Source organism: Artibeus jamaicensis, unplaced genomic scaffold (genome assembly GCF_021234435.1).
Source record: "Artibeus jamaicensis isolate MK-2021 breed Jamaican fruit bat unplaced genomic scaffold, CSHL_Jam_final scaffold_754, whole genome shotgun sequence".
Taxonomy (NCBI): domain Eukaryota; kingdom Metazoa; phylum Chordata; class Mammalia; order Chiroptera; family Phyllostomidae; genus Artibeus; species Artibeus jamaicensis.
The window spans coordinates 4,024,110-4,038,415 of NW_026522054.1; the positions used below are offsets into that span (position 1 = coordinate 4,024,110).

The 14,306-nt window shown below is 48.6% G+C and overlaps 1 protein-coding gene across 1 annotated transcript in view; it reads right to left on the reverse strand.

The window, feature by feature from the left end:
- The window catches only part of KIF26B (kinesin family member 26B), a 385,937-nt gene that overhangs the window by 369,157 nt on the left and 2,474 nt on the right, over positions 1-14,306 (reverse strand). The window lies entirely within an intron of this gene.

The window sequence follows — 14,306 nt, forward strand, 5'->3', positions numbered from 1 at the left end:
AAACACGGTGCCAAGTTTATAAATTTATTCTGCTACTGTAAATACTGCTGTCACGTTCCCAAGTGCTAATAAGTAATTTCTCTAGTTTACTGCAAAAGGTGCAATGTAATTATCATAACGTATTAGTAACATGCAAGGACCCACTCAAAGGGCCACCCTCACAAAGATTTGTCAGCTTTACATGTTTACCCGGTGACAATGTCCACCCGTGGTAAACGTCCCGAACCAGCACAGGTGCAAATGAAACAGTGGCTCTGCCCTGGTTTCTGCAAAACAGAGTAACATGGGTCCCACCCATGACACATGCCAACCCGCAGCGAGTGCAGCGGGGGGAGCTGACAGGGTCCTGGCTGGCCAAGGCCAAGGCCAAGACCAAAGCCAGGCTTCACGGAGGGTACATGGAAGTGAGAGAAAGGAGAAAAGGGTGGTGGCCCAGGCACCTCACCTGGCTGAGTTTCCCCATCAGCAGTGTGGGGACAGTACGCTAGCTACCCGAGTCATGGGGCAGTAGTGAGCACCACATGTGATACCACACATAGCACACTCTGATGCATCTGCTGGTTAGACCAATGAATGCCACAGTCACCCTTCACGGGCTGTCACTGGATGAAGTCTCCCCAGTCACACAGCCCACGGGCATCTCTCCTGCCTCAGAACACTGTTTTGTGACATAGTTTGTATCGCTATCTGTGTGTGTGTTAAAATACCCATACTATGAAATTGATGATTCCCACCATTTTTAAATGTCTGGTTCAGAGGCATTAAGTACAGACTCATTATTGTGCGACCGTGACAGCCATCCATGTCCAGCGCTGTTTCCATCTTCCCGATCTCTTAACTCACTAAGCAACAGTTCTCGATTCCCCCGCCCCGCAGCCCCTGGCAACCACCCTTCCACACCATTCTGCCCCTGTGATTTTGACAACTCCGGGTACCTCCTGTAAGTGGAACATTCCACTATTTGTCCTTTTGTGTCCTGCATCTTCCACTGTCCTCAAGTCTCGTCCACGCTGTAGCATGGGTCAGGGTTTCCTTCCTTTTTAAGTCTGAGTGGTATGTGTGCTCCATTGTGTGTGTCCACCACATTTTGTGTATCCATTCACCTGTGGATGGACCCTTGTATTGCTTCCTCCTTGGGCTCCGGTGAATAATGCTGTCGTGGATGAGGGTGTTGTATTGCCATCCTGACGTACTACAAGGCATCAGCATTTGTTCCAACGCGTGTCCAAGTCCTACAGTCATTTACGTCTTGTAAAGGCAGCACCCTGGGCTCGCCTCCTTGGACAGCTGGTGTTTGGCAATGCCGCATTGCTCAGGGGTCCCGCAGACACTCAAGGCAGCTTGTTTTCTGTTCACCAGTCCCTGGAAAACCTCGCCTTTTTCAGCCCCCACTCCTCACTCCCTTATTAGACTCGACTCAGCCGTCACCATTTCTAAGAAACCACCTCATCCCACCCCCTCTCCAGCCAGGACGTGCGTTCCTTAAAGGGGCGCCATGACAAAGAAGCGGCAACGGCCTGTGGCAATGGCCTGAGCAGTGGAGTCTGCTCCCCCAGGTGCCTCTAACCACACTCAGCAGGTCATTTCCGCTCCCATCCCACCCAGCAGGTTGCGTGGGCTGCCAGGGCAGCGTTGTGTGTGACCCACCTTTCTGTCCCCAGCACTAAATCCACAGACTGCATTCCTGGGTAGTAAAGGCCAAGAAATGTTGGATGAGCAGACGAACAGGTAGAAAACCAGGGAAATGGATAGTGAGAGAATATAAAATTAATAAACCAAGTGTTAATCGTGGCGAATGAATCTTGGAGTGAGGAGGGCACCATCTAGATACAAAAATTTTTACTTTTCTCTAAGACAGCAATTTGGATGCTAACATTTGATGAACACCTACTATGTGCCACACAAAACATGCCTACGAAAAATTATCATTCACAGCATTGACAAAGGTGAGGAAACCGAGGCAGAAGACAGGAAGTCCTTCTCCCAGCGCACAGAGCTGGTAAAGGGCAGGGCAAACGGATAGTCTGGCCCCGGAAGTCAAGCTTCCAATCACAACAGCAATGCAAAGCCGCATAACCTCAGAGCTTCCCTCTGTGCTCAAGTTCTATGCTGATGAAATGCTAATGACTAAAAAGGATGTTCTGAGGTCTCCAGGAGTAAAGGTGATGAACGATGTTAAAAATTAATGGCACTCATTTAAACTGACATAGCAAATTGAATTTCGCCCTATGTGAGAATGACAAAGAGGGTCTGAAAAGTCCATGATCCTACTAAGGAGATAGAAAAGGATGCTCTTAGCTGGAGCCATGAACTCTGCGCCATTTCTTTTGAGAATTAGCACCACCCCAAGGACGTCTATGGCCAAACCATGATGCTTCCTCGCTACCCTGCCCGGAATGACGCAAAACCAGCCGACTGCTCCAAGGACTCTCCTCTCACTCCAAACTCTGGGGCAGCTGCAACCCTTTACAGGGAGAGAGAGTCCTTTACTATTCAGGACACCACCACCACCCTGGATGGGACCTTATGTCACCATCTTACCCAGTCATGGAGTCAGAGCTGTGTCCACTGTGCAGTAGCACTTCTGGGATGACAGGAGACATTCACCCTGAGGGGCAGCCTCTGAAAAAGTGGCCTCACACTTGCCCTCTCATGTGAGTTCCAACCAGTGATAATACGCTCCCTCCTTGGAAGACCTGGGACCCCAAGCACCCAGGGGGCATCCCCACTGTCCATGATCCTGCAAGGCCAGAGGTGAAGATAACTGCAGTACGCTGAGCAAAAAACAAGGACAGCAACTCATGAGGAATTCCAGAACCTCCCAACCTGCTGACCCACAAACACCTAGACTGATGTCCTCGCAGGTAAAGGACCAATGCTCACGCTTGGACCCCTGTGGGGCCCACTCCTCCAGGGAACAGGAGGCATGTCAGTGGCACCCCATCGTGTCGTCCCCCGGGACTAGCCCCAGCATCACCTCCTGCCGCTCCAGGTGCCACCCACACCCCTTCCTTCCTCCCCAGTGATGTCTTCATTACACAGCAATGGGAGGAAGAAACTTGTTCTTTCAAAGGGCCAGAAATCCTTGCAGAATCCACCTATTTAACAAATAGTTACTGTCTTACTGGATGTACAGGCACCAAAGGAAACATGAAATCAATCAGCTATGATGACTATGCAGCCAGGGTTCAGGGTCAAGGAGATCCCCAAGGGCAAAGTATGTGCATAAAGAAATCCTATCAGAATCGGATGGAGAGTTGGGAGCCCGGGGTGTTCCGGGGGTCCCTGGCCAGCTCCTCAGCCTCTCCATCATCCCGTTAGCTCCTTCCTAACCATCTTAAAGAGGCATTATGGAGAATCACTAATAACCACGAGTACTGCATTAAAAAAGTAAATTAGCACCGACGACCACCACAAAAAGGCCACAACCAAGCCACTTCCTTCCCGAGAGGCTGCCTCACACAGGAAGCGGGGAGGCGGGTCAGGCACAATAAAACCGTGGTTCTTTGTATTACATTTACCACCCCGGCTGCAAAAGATGCTCGTAAAGCCATCATTAGCAGGGTTGCAGCTGTCAACCTTTCCTCCACTCTCAGCCTGTGGAGACCGTTAGCATCCTTCTGGCGAATGCCCTTTAATTGCACGGCCCGCTTTATTAGCTGCCTTGACCTCCAATAAAAGCTTCGGCCTCACAATGCCTGCAACTGAGACGGGATGTCTCCGGAGTTGCCTACCACTCTGCTTCCTTCGGGTTCCCGCAAAGCACGCACATGCCAGTTAGACAGACTTCTCCTTGGCAATTTCACCGATAATTACACGAGCCAATGTAGGAACAAGAACAAGAGGAGCAATAAGAGACAGCATCTGAGAACGTAATCCCGTGGAGGGTTAGTTGTGCTAAAGGCAATATACCCAGCCGGGGGTGCCTGGCTCCAGAACACTTCCTGAAACTAAGTGCGGAGACCCGGGTGCGAGAACAAGGAGCAGTAAATGGTATCCCTGCCACTCTGTGCCTCTTCTCAACTGTCCTGATGAGCTCTGGGCGGGTCAAGGCCAAACGGAGCCCTGCTTTTCACATCTGTGCTGCCTGAACTGTACTTAGGCTAAAATACAAATATAAAGTATTATAGCTGAAGTAAGAGGGACACGTTCCACAGCAAAAAGATAGTCCAAAGGGGTCCCCTGGGCTAACGCTACAGAAAAGTCAAATCAATGGTGACTTCATCCACCTGGTTGGCTCATTTATAAACCACAGTATCAAAAACTACGGGGTGATTCCACACCCAAGTCGTGGGCATGGGATATAGAAATATTGGTCTAAGTAATGAGGGCCCTTGTCCGCACGTGTGAAGGAGTAGAAAAAAGAAGAAGAAATTAAAGGGACCTAAAAAGGTTTGGGAAAACAATTTAGATGGAGAATGTTTTTTAGGAACAAGGAATAGAATGCTTGGGGTCTGGAGTTCCTATTTTACTGCCCAGGACAAACTCCCTGCAAATTATCTCTAAATCCTAACCAGGATGGTACATTTTTTTAAATGTAAAACAAACTTTAAGTGGTCTTCTGAATAAGACAATGCCTGTTCTCAAACATTCCTTGCCAGATGGCTCTTCTAAAATCAATTGTCCTTTTGTTTGTCCAAGTTCATTTCTGCTTACAAATACTGAGGACAGTAAAGTAAACACTTTATTAAGAAACAGGAAGAATCTGGTCCATCTATTTATGATCCAAAGTCCAAAGACAGACTCGTCGGCCATGAGGATCCGACCAGTACCTTCGTTCAGAGGGACAAACAAGGGGACACACCTTGGCTGGCTGAGTCCCACCAAGGTGGCAGCTAAAGGAACAGCTTCCGGCTCTCGGTTCAGCCAGGAATCCATCCTGGACTCTGGAAACAGATCCCTCTGGAATGTGGGGGCAGAGACTGAGCTCCTTAGAGTCCCAGGGCTTCTCTCCAGCCTCACAGAGACTCGCATGCAGGCTTGGAAAGTGTTTAAAGACCACCAACTCTCACCCTCTTGGTTTGCAATAGAAAAATAAGGCCCAAGTCAGAGAGGTGACTTGCCCAAGACCACAATGCTAATTAGTGCTAGAGCCCTGACCGCACCTGCCTCCTCCCTAAGAACCGTCCTTTTCAACCTAAACGTCTGGGATTGTCGGCAACCTCCAGTGCCTCCCAACCATCCACCCCTTTGTCTTCCCTTCCTTTCCCCTCTGGCATCCTTCCTCCTTCTCGTCCCCTCTATCTTATTCCTCTGCTTTCTCCCCTACCCCTTCTATCGCCCAGCCCCATCGCCTGGCTTAGTGGAAAACAAGTGATGCCCCAGTTTACAGCTGTGGGACCACAGGGAAGAAGACACTCAAGGGCACCGCCTCAGCTGCCCTGTTCAAGATCAAGACGTCCCTCTGTGGAAAGACACACAGCTGAGCCAGGCAGCTGATCATTTTTCTTGAACAATAGTGGTTGCCAGTTGTTTGCTTGAATTCAACTGTCCATTTTTCTATACAACCATTTGGATGGGCAGCTCAGCAACTTTGGTGGTTGTTGTTGGTTTCTGATTAGTTACAAGTCGGTCGCCAATGGCGGCATGAAACCACCAGTTAGATGAAATGGAGTGTCGGGAAGTAGTGATTACAACTCTAAAGAAAGCAACCACCATATAGAAGATGATAATGTTTCACGGGAAAACACAGCAGCTCATCGCTGCTAATTAAAAGAGGGAATTATACAGAAAAATCTCCAGCCCTTTGAGTTCCTATGTTATCTTAGGAAAAATCCTGAATTAGCAACTACAAATCTAAGACAGCGGCTCAGATTAGATAAAGAATGATTGAAAGTTTACACTTCTCACTCCTGTGGCAGCAAAGTGGACTCTAAGTGATTGTTTGCAGTTCACACTTTAAAAATAAAGCCATTTTCGTGTGTGAGAACTACCAAAGATTTCAAATCCATGCTGTATAGAAAGCTAAAACTTCTTCCAAGAGCTTTCCATGGCTGGTAACAATATTGAGCTTAAACTCCATTAGGTTGAAAAGATGGATAAAAAAGACCCTTAGCAGTGACCTGGTCTATCGCACTTCAGATATATTTAGACAGTTCTGCTTATCAGAAGAACTCACTCTAGCCGGGAGCCTCCCTCTATGCTCACCCATGCAGCAGCAAATGAATACAGATGGTTTCTAAATCCGACTTTATAAGAACCCTCTCTGCCCAGGTCAGCGCCAGCTCTGGGAGCAGAGATTTGTGCAGGAAATACTTCTCAGTGGGGGAGGGTGTCTTTATTTCCAGACCCCTCCACCGGGTCTGGTCGGAATTGATGCGATAGGATCAGCAGAGTGTAACTGCAGAGAAGACCGTCTGAGAGGGATAAAACTGGATTGGAAGGCAGATAAGCCTGCATTCCTGGTGCTGCTGGATCTGCACACGGCACGCGCAGTCGCTGGGCAAAGTCTGCTCTCTCTCCTGCATCCACCAGACCACCAGCACCCCATGCTCCCCTCCCCCCGCAGGGCCTCAGAGAGGGGGTTTCCGTCTGTGGCAGCGTCTCAGTCCACACCCGTGGCCTCCCTACCCACAGGGGTGGCTGTTTTTATCAACTGAGCACTCTTCAGTTTTCTGTGGAGCCACCCTACGAATGAATAGTTTGAGATGCTTTATTCACTTGCAGGTGAGGGAGCAGCAAAGGAGATGAGCTGGGTGGTACCATTTTCTCCAACTGCTGCTTTTTCATTTGGTGTCTGGGCATCGACAGAAGGAAAGGTGAGGGAGAGAGGGGTGGGAAGGGGAGGAGAGGGGTATTTCCTAAAACTCAGCTTCATTGGAATAAAGACAGAAAGTGATGGCTGCCTATCACCTCACAACTTCACTTGGTCCCCACAGCAACCTCGGTGTGGTGCTGTTGAGGCCCCCATTGCAGAGATGGGGGTAATCAGACCCAGAAAGGCTGGTGGCTCAGCCTGAGTGAAGGGATTGCCCTTAACCTCTCGGTGTCCTCGACAACTCAAATGCTGCCTCAGACGTCCTCATTTCTCCATCCGCTCCTGGACTTTCTCCAGGACACCAGAATGTTCTAACAAAGATCCCCACTGAGCCCCTATGTGCTGATTCAATGGAAACCTCAGTCCCTACCTCCTTGACCCTCCAAGGCGCCTGACCTTGTGTTGTCCCTACCCCCCCGAAGCTCTCTCCCCCCTCAGTCTCCGTGACGCCACTGTCTCCTCTGTTCCCCCCACCTTTTCTGGCTTCTCCTCCTGGGTCCACCTTCCTGACTCCTCCAGCCTCCTCTCCCTTCAGAGTCAGTGGGTCCCCCCACCCCATGCTCAGGTGTCCACTGCCTCATTACACACCTGCCCCACGGAGAGCTCACCCACCTGTGGATTCCACCACCTTCTTCATGGTGATGTCTCCCAGATCCACGTCTCGGGCTCTGAATCCACCCTGGAGCCCCAGCTGCACCTCTCTGGAACATTCTACTTCAAGCTCCACAGAACCCAAACCAATTTTATTATCCACAGCCGTCCTCAAACATCAGACCCACAATAACAGAAGCCCCTCTCTGCCTGTGTTTTCCATCTCGGTGAACGGCAGCACCATCCAGACACTTGCCTGGGCCAGAAATCTGGGAGAATGCCTCGTCTGCCTCCTCTCCCTCCCACCCGTAGCTCAGCTGCCGCCCTCCATGGGCTTTCCGGGTACAAGATCGGTCAGGCCCAAACTGGTGTTCCTTCCCACTGCTGCTGCCTCAGTTCGGGCCTGCGTCAGCTCCCACTCAGGCCAGGGCCCCCTGCCTGCACTCCCTGACTGCTTCTCCCAGGCCCCCTTCCTCTCGCTACCAGGGCAGTCTCTCTTACATGAGCATCTGATCACTTCATTCCCCTCCTGAAAGCCCTGGCACGGCTGCCCATGACCCACAGGGTATCAGCCAGCATCTCCAGCCTGAGAGGCCCTTCAGCTTCTCTCTCCCCGACACCTTGCCAGCCTGTCACTCACCCACGCACACACCGTGCTATGGTGACAAGACACAGCAGCAGGTGCCCAAGAGGACTGAGCATACACAACCCCTTTGTGCCTTGTGCCTGCCGTTCCCTCCTCCCGGCGTGTCAGTGTGTCACCCTGCCAACAGGATGAACCCTGCTCGGGCTTCCAAGGCCAGCCGGAGCCCCACCCTTCTGGGCTGCCCCCCGGCAGCCTGCACAGCCTGAGGACAGGTGTAGTACTACTGTAGCTGGTACATGAACAGGGGGAAAATGCTTACTGGCAAGTGAATGTGAAAGCAAAAGTAATAAATAAAACATCAGCAAGCTGAACCCAGCAGCACATTTAAAAATACATTGGGGAGCCCTGGCTGGTGTAGCTCAGTGGACTGAGTGCGGGCCTGCGAACCAGACGATCGCAGTTTGATTCCCAGTCAGGGCACATGCCTGGGTTGCAGGCCAGTTCCCAGCAGGGGACTCACGAGAGGCAACCATACATTGATATTTCTCTCCCTCTCTCCTTCCCTTCCCCTCTAAAGATAAATAAATAAAATCTTTAAAAAAAATAAAAATACATTGGGGGAAGTTTTTTACAGGAATGCAAGGATGGTTCATTGTTAGGAAATCAATGATAATAATTCACAATATTGACAGATCTAAGCAGAAAAATTGTACGATCATCTCCCTAAAAACTGAAAAGACCTTTGGCAAAATATAACACCCATTCCTGAATAAAAACACTAAATAAAATAGAAATTGATGGTCACTTCCCTTAAGTTTTATAAACATCTATAGACCTCAGTCCACAAGCCAGGATGTCACTTAGTGGGAAGAACTATACTCTCCCAGGGGATCAGAGATCTAAATATTAAAAAGGAATCTACATAAATGCTCAAAGAAAACACAGGTGAATTCCTTTAAAACCTGGATGGGGCACCTGTAAGTCTAACCCTGTGGAGCAACCTGTAATAAAAGAACATGACTTCACATTGGGGGAATAACATAAGGCTCTGCCCTTAAAACAGAAATAATGAAAAGGAGTTTTAAAACCCTAGGCGTGGAAATCAGACACCCCTGTAAGCATGACTTGAAATCCAATTTATTTGAATGGAGACGGGGCCTGGGGCAGCCCAACGGCAATGGGCAGAAGGATGGACACTGATTTCCCATTCTGATCAATACTTCCAAAGGCAATCAGACACACTTCTGATTGTGCAGGAAATGTAGGAGCGATCCGAGGTGGCTCGTTCCAGACAGGAAGACCGGTGAGACCGCAGCTCCAGCAGGCTCGTAAAACGAAAGATGCTAGGACGGGCCTGAGGCTCAAGGCCGCAGTTACAAGGAAATCGGCTCTGAGTTCCTGAAAAGGGGCTGTGGCCCCTGGAAGCCCTGCCAGTGTGCAAGGCTTGGCCAGGATGGGGCCGCGCGGAAGTCTGGTCGCCCCGCTGACCTTGCGCTGCGTCGTCCTGCTGCGGGTCAGCACAGGGCCCTGGGCAGGGTGTTTCAAAAACGGCTGACAACGGAGTCTCAGCTGAGTGATGATTAAATGGGAGGAAGTTCCTTTCTCCCCTCCATTTCATCCCAGCCAAGAAAATGACTCGGCCCTGACTCTTGACGACCTCACGCATTTTTCCCACCGCCGACCCCCAGGCTGAACATGAAGTGACCATCTGGGAGCCCGGGAAAAATCACCGTCACCGGGTCTCTGGAGCAGGGCTCTCCCACTCCTGCAGTCAGAGCGCCAGTGACCCTGAATGGCTTTGGGGGCAAAAGCGTCTTTGGACTCCTCTGTGCCTGGCACTTGGCTTCCTTCTGTGACCAGAACCACTGTGGCCAGCAGGAGTCCGGGGTAAAGAAAAAACTCGGGGTTCCTCTTCATATTGCTGTAAGATTTGGTGTGTGTACATATGTGCATATGTGTGCATCTCAGTGCCTGTCGCCTACTACTGATCATGGTTAGTCGTTTAGAATCACCCTTATTCTGTCGCCATTTCTACCAGATAACAAGTGGTACAACCCGGGACGCCAAAGAGCAACAAAAAGGCTGCCCACCTTTTACTGACTTTATCCTTCCCAATGCTGACAAATGAGTAGCCTCAGCCATTTAAAAATCATATTTCTAATGCAATAATCCTATCTGTAGTGAATGTGGAAGAAATCACTAAAGGCCAGGGATTTGTACAAAGTGAATTAAGTCACTATTTTAAAAAATGACCTTTTTGGCGCACAATTAAAAGTGGGGTAGAATGCAATGCCATTATTCCACAACTTGCTAAGCCCTACTAAAGGAGAAATTACTGTTCACTTGTGTCTACGAGGAATGTTTCTGAAATTCCTAAAATGTTCCAGAAATTATTTTTCATGATAAATGCTACAGGACTTATTCAGTACTGATATTATCTGCTGTTAGCTGTTCCTTTATTTCAAATACTTCTAAAGTGGAAAAGGTTCAAATGGAGTTTTCTGAAAATAGTCCTGTGTTCTTAGATTTCATGTCAAACTTTCTCATAATTAGTAAGTATTTAAAACGCAATGTGTTTCATTTATTTATAAAGTGTCTTACAATAACTTTTAGGGGCTCTTTTAAATAGAGTTATTTTTTCATACCCCTGTTCTGGAGCTGGGAATATATATATATAAAATCTCCACGTCTAGACTGACTTGGGCTCTATTTAGAGTCTACGCTTGGTGTTTTTAAACTGCTCCGACACATTTTTTCTTTCATCTCTGTGACTTTTGGCCACACTTCTCTCTATGTCTGGCTAATCTTCCTGGTATTTCTGGGGCATAAATGGACCCAGAATATGTGACTGAGAACAAATCAGATACGAATGTCTTTCTGGACCCCCCCCTTTTTCTTTTACATAAAAGGAGATTTTCTTTTATTGATATGGAAATGAACAGATGTCTGATAACCTTTCTCCAAGCTGGAACATTCCTCCTTACCCCAGGGAACTCCTGTAGGCTGATGTTTCGCAGGGCTCACACTGTGGATTCAAAAGTTCCGTGGCAGCTATCAGAATGATCACGGACAGCCCCAAAACAGGAGATTCATTCCTTGGCCCCTGTTTCTGGCTTGGTGCCTCGACCGTGTTTAAAACAGGAAAGACGCTCTTGCCAGTGGATATAAATGGTTTTATATTTACACACTGAAAGCCTGTACTGGGTAAAAGGGCTGTGAAAATCCCAACACCTTACAAATCCATGTTTTCTTTTTGTTTCTTGCACTTGCCAGCCCTGGAAAAGAAATGGTATCAACCCAGTAAGTCCTTTTTCACCGAATGAGGTGATAAAAATTGAGTGTTGTCCAGTCGGCCACCAGGCACGCAGCCTTCCTCGCCCAGGTGAGGCTGCTGGAGAGGCTGAATCCAGGGCTTCGGAGAGGGCTCTGTGAGTTCGCCACTGCTGCACCTGTTTTATTCTTAAATCTGCCTCTGGTCTCTGCCTCTTTCCGGAAAGAGGCAAATCCAAATCCATCATCCTCTTCCTTCTCTCTGAGCTCCACCCACATCCATGTCCCCTCCTACCTCCTGCCTGTCACTACTATCCACTCCCATGAAGTGGCCATGTGCCTTCTAAGCTTTGGGTGGTCCCTCCACAGGCCACCAGAGCCACTGTCTAATTCCTGGGAGCAGCCAGACACCCCTGTGAGGGCTCGCCAGCGCTTCGCCTCCCTACTTAACTGATTGTCCCAGAGACAAACTGGGGGGCTTCAACAGGGCTCGCTACCAACCAGCAGGCATTGCGCGAGAGCTCACAGGACAGTACATTTTGGAAATGAACTGATGAAATTAGAAGCTGAAAGTGGATACTGTTTTGTAAGAAAAATCCTGAACTCTGTAAAACATAAATCGACCAGAATCTAGTCTAATGAATTATTGTCAACACTCATGCCCATCTCAGAAGAACAGGAGCACTTTTCAAACCTTATCCAGAATAATTTATACGCCATTCTAATGGTGTGGATCAGTTTCTTCCTTCCTGTGCCTCAGCAGGAAACTTAAAAATACAGAAGGAAGCCCTGGCTGGTGTGGCTAGTTGGCCTGATCACCAGCCTGAGAACCAAAGGGTCACCAGTTTGAATCCCAGTCGGGGCACATGCCTGGGTTGCAGGCCAGGCCTCCAGTAGGGGGCGTGTGAGAGGCAACCACACATTAATGTTTCTCTCTCTTTCTCCCTCTTTCCCTAAAAATAAATAAAATATTTTTTAAAAATCCAGAGGAAAACTAATTGACTCAATGTCACAAAATAAATCAGTGGCAGAGAAAGACCTAAAACCAAATGATCCTAACGTGAGAAGCGTCTTGTATGTGCTAGTCTGCCTTTGACTTTTAAACGCCTGCCTGGGAGACTTTTAATACTACCTAGTAACATTTAATACTCTATTTAAGAAAATATTCCCTAAGTACAGTTAAGCATCTTAAGCAAATTACAAAGATGACTTTTGCTAATTACCCCTCAAAAACATGTCTTTATCCTCCAAACTCTCACTCTCTAGGGCCAACTACACACTGGGAGTCACAACAACATCTCTTGTTTGGATGAAACTTAACTCCTTCTGTGCCTGAGGGCTACAGAGGTCCACAGTTTGCCCACAGATCCCACTCCCAGAAGAAGGAAGGCCTTGTCCCAGGGATATGGGCTTCTTGCACGGTGCTCAAGAGAACACCGCATCTACTTGATTAAAAGGCTGCAAACTTTAAAGGTGCAATGAGAAGTGAGCCTAAATCTGAGGCACCAGCGCTTCTGAAATGAAAACAACTGAAATTATGATTCCCAGAGACACACAGACTGTTTTCAGTGAAAATCAAGGTCCCACGCCTTGGCACTAACGATAAAATAACTCAGACCACCATGGGTTCTCATTCATCGTGCGCCCCCTGTACCAAAGGTCAGCGCCATGGTGCTGGGTCTCACAGAAAGCCCCAGGCAGCTGTGTGGCGCTGTGTGACGTCCCCGTGTGCACCAAGAACCATCCCGTGTGACCGTTAGCATGGAGTGACCAGAGCACTTGAGGTGTGGCCCATCCAACCCTCCTTCTGGACTCTGACAACAAGAGCGGCTTCCCAGCTTCTCTTTTATTCCATCACGTGACTGAAACTAGCAAATATAACCCAGCTGCCTCCAACTGCCCTGTGAATGAATTTCCCGGGCTGCGTCCCCCAAACCCAAAACCTGCTTTGCACTTGACCCCACAAAACACGACGGATGGATTTACGTCTCAGCATTTGTTTCTTCTTGATCTGGGTTTCCTTCTCTTCCTCCATGTTTGTAAGAAGGATATATTTTGATTTACCTTTGCGCACAAGAGCATTCAAACAAGGAGCTCTTGTAAGCACGGCTCCTTGAAAATGTTCTAGGATGATCTGGTAGGCTGCTACTTGCTAGGACTTCCGGATATCAGGTGTTATATCTTCAAGAACCAAGGTTCTCCCACATGTACCACACGGTCTAGTCTGCTCACACGATGTCACTCCACAGTCTTCTCGGTGGAAGACTAAATTAGGGATTGTACATCCCGGGGTTAATGTCTGGATAATCCATTAGAATATAAGCTCCGTGTGGGCAAGAACTGGGGGTACCTGATATTTCATTGCTGTGCTTAACACAGTATCTTGAATGACACAGGAAATCAAAGAATATTGATAAGCGATCAAAAGTAAGCCTGTGAGTGAAGAAACAGGGTAACCGTGAAGGAGTCAAAGAAGCTTTTTAGAAGCCCTGGGATTTATTCTTGGGGTGTCATGCTGGTTCTGTCATCAAACCACCAAAATGTCGTGCTGACAACAATGCACAAGTTAATTACTCCTGAGACAAATTCGGGATTCACGACACCAATTCTCTCCGTGGCAATTTTCCACACTGAGAATTCCACAGTGTCTGCGTGCATTTAATTTAACCCTTGCCTACGGAAACATCCACGTGCGTGTATTTGAATGAGCAGAGGAGGCCAGCAGATGCAGGCGTTCCTAAAGCCCACTGCTGGACATCATGGTATTCCAAGTCCCAGAAATGGACATTAGAAAATAGCACTGAACAGTCCCTATCAGAAACCTCACCGCAATCCACTGTGTTCTTGCTATTTCTAACCACTGATAAAAACTCTTTGAAGTGCAAGAGTAAATATTATCATTTGATAGCACTTGGGCCCAACAGCGCAAATACAATCGCATTGTGTTGCACTCTGGGGGCACCTGGCACACACTGGCCGGCAGGGTTGCCATGGAGAACCCAGCGAGCTGGGCGCGGGAGCAGGCGGGCAGGTAGCCGGCTCCGAGGAGCTCACCGCCCCTTCATCTTCCCCAGACAGACGTTAGGGGGAAATGCTGGCTTT